This window comes from Furipterus horrens, unplaced genomic scaffold, assembly GCF_987537825.1.
Source record: "Furipterus horrens unplaced genomic scaffold, mFurHor1.1.pri manual_scaffold_4, whole genome shotgun sequence".
In the NCBI taxonomy this organism is placed as follows: Eukaryota; Metazoa; Chordata; class Mammalia; order Chiroptera; family Furipteridae; genus Furipterus; species Furipterus horrens.
In genome coordinates, this window is record NW_028327174.1 from 149,850,711 (window position 1) to 149,853,788 (window position 3,078).

General features: G+C 42.3%; 1 pseudogene; it reads left to right on the forward strand.

Annotated features, from left to right (window-relative positions):
- The first annotated feature begins 1,896 nt into the window (after positions 1-1,896).
- LOC150013054 (small ribosomal subunit protein eS24 pseudogene) lies at positions 1,897-2,419 on the forward strand (annotated as a pseudogene).
- The last annotated feature ends 659 nt before the right edge of the window (positions 2,420-3,078 follow it).

The following is a 3,078-nucleotide window of genomic DNA, read 5'->3' on the forward strand; positions in this document are numbered from 1 at the left end:
ATAAAAATTCGAGAGGGATATCTCTGGAGCAAGGAGTCCTAGCCCCACACCAGGTCCCTGGCCCTGGGTTCCAGTGCCAGGAAGATAAGTCCCCTAGTTTTTGGCTATAAAATCCAGCAGGGAATGAGTCAGTTGAAGAAATTGCTGGAACCTCAAACAGTTCCTCTTAAAGAACCCACACAAGGACTCCCCTACTTAGACTCACTCCATCTGAGCTCCAGCACCAGGGTAGCAGCTTGAAAGGCACCTGTGGTGCTATATCCTAGACTCCATCAACCTGGCAAACACTGATTGACCCACCTTGGAGATCCCCAGAGACTCCGTCCCACACAACTTACAGGCCCGCCCAGGCTTCTTTTCCATATGAATGGCTGGTTTTGACTCATGCTGCACAACTTCCTAAAGCCTCTCAAACAAGCAACAGCTGGCCTCAGCAAGCCCCAGGCCAAGCACTAGCAACAGCCAGCCTAGATTCATAGTTTGACTTCACCTGGGAATCTCCAAGCCCAGCACAAGTAGCAGCCATCTCAGGTTCCTTTATAGCTCAGGTAGGGTGGCCCTGGGCAAAACATACATTAGGGCTGACCTTGTCTTGCACCACCTGGGAAACATCAGGTCCAGCACACCCAGTGGTCAGCTACAGACCCCATTGGAGCACCACCACCCTGACCATGCACAGCTGATCCTCCACAGAAGGAAGAGGTTGGTGGTAAGTGGTCACAGCCAATCCTTGCAGCTGACTGGCCTGGGTAAATCCCTCCCATTGACCTGCCAACAGCAACTACGACTCAACTAGAAGAGAATGGTGTACTCAGCCCACACAAAGGGCACACTTAGAGTACCCAGCTTGAGTGATAGGGAATGCTGTGCCAGTGGACCCTACAGGACAGGGCACCTACTACAATAGACAATGCACCAAGACAGAGAGTCGTAGCAGCTCAACCTAATGCACAGAAACAAACACAGGGAGGCTGCCAAAATAAGGAGACAAAGAAACAAGGCCCAAATGAAAGAACAGACTAAGACTCCAGAAAAGAACTAAATGAAATGGAGATAAAAGCAATCTATCAGATGCAGAGTTCAAAACACTGGTTATAAGAATGCTCAAGGAACTTAGTGAGGACCTCAACAGAATAAAAAAGATCCAATCAGAAATGAGGATACACTAATTGAAATAAATAACAATTTACAGGGAAACAATTGAGTGAATGAAGCTGAGAATAAAATCAAAGATTTGGAACATAAGGAAACAAAAAACAACCAATCAGAAGAAAAAGAAAAAATAAGAATCCAAAAAAATGAGGATAATATAAGCAGCCTCTGGGACAACTTCAAGCATTTCAACATTCATACCGTAGGGGTACCAGAAGGAGAAGAGAAAGAGCAAGACATTGAAAACTTATTTGAAAAAATAATGAAAGAAAAATTCCTGAATTTGGCAAAGGAAATAGACATGCCAAGTCCAGGAAGCACAGAGAGTTCCAAACAAGATGGATGCAAAGAGGCCCATTCCAAGACACATCATACTTAAAATGCCAAAGGTTAAAAATAAAGGGAGGATTCTAAAAGCTGCAAGAAAAACAAGTTAGTTACCTACAGGAAGTTCCTATAAGATTATCAACTGATTTCTCTAAAGAAACTTTGCAGGCTAGAAGGGATTGGCAAGAAACATTCGAAGTCAGGAAAAGCAAGGACCTACAACCAAGCAAAGCTATCATTTAGAATCGAATGACAGATAAAGAGCTTTCCAGAGAAGGTAAAGCTAAAGAGGTTCATCACCACCAAGCCATTATTACATGAAATGTTAAAGGGACCCATTTAAGAAAAAGAAGAAGATCAAAACAATGAGCATTAAAAATACAACAAATTGTCTTTTCCTCCTTTGCTAATTGAAGATTAGCCACCATCATGAACAACACAGTGACTATCCGGACCAGGAAGTTCACGACCAACAGAATACTTCAGCGGAAACAAATGGTCATTGATGTCCTTCACCCTGGCAAGGCAACAGTATCCAAGACAGAAATTCAGGAAAAACTAGCCAAAATGTACAAAACCACACCAGATGTCATCTTTGTGTTTGGATTCAGAACCCATTTTGGTGGTGGCAAGACAACTGGCTTTGGCATGATTTATGATTCCTTGGATTATGCAAAGAACAATGAACCCAAACATAGACTTGCAAGACATGGCCTATATGAGAAGAAGACTTCAAGAAAACAGAGAAAGGAATGCAAGAACAGAATGAAGAAAGTCAGGGGGACTGCAAAGGCCAATGTTGGTGCTGGCAAAAAGTGAGTTGGAGATTGGACAACAGAAGGAGTAAAGATTCTTCAGTGACTTTATCTGTGCTGATGATGCAGATTTTTCATGAGGATTAATAAAAGATCTTTTATGTTTCTGGTTATTTGAAATATAAAAAAAATACAACAAATTTACAACTATCAATAACTGAATCTAAAAAAGAAAAAACAAACCAAGCAAACAACAGAACATAGATATGGAGATCACTTGGAGGGTTATCAGCTGGGAAAGGAGAGAAAGGGGGAAATGGTGCAGGGATTAGGAAGCATAATTAGTAGGTACAAAGACAGGGGGATGTTAAAAATAATATAGGAAATGGAGAAGCCAAAGAATTTATATGCATGACCCATGGACAAGAACTAAGGTGTAGACCCATGTACTGGGTGGAAGGGGGCAAAAGGGGAAAAACTGGGACAACCGTAGTGACATAATCAATAAAATTATACTTAAAATAAACTGTTCAACATCACTAACCATCAGGGAAATGCAAAATAGACAGAGGGATGTCAAGAATAGTATAGGAGCCCTGGCTGGTGTGGCTCAGTGGACTGAGTACCAGCCTGCGAACCAAAGGGTTGCCAGTTCGATTCCCAGTCAGGGCACATGCCTGGGTTGCAGGACAGGACCCCAGTTGGGGGCACGCAAGAGGCAACCACACATTCATGTGTCTTTCTCTTTCTTCTTCACTTGCCCTCTTTCTAAAAATAAGTAAAATCTTAAAAAAAAAAAAAAAAGTATAGGAAATGGAGAAGCTAAAGAACGTATATGCACGAC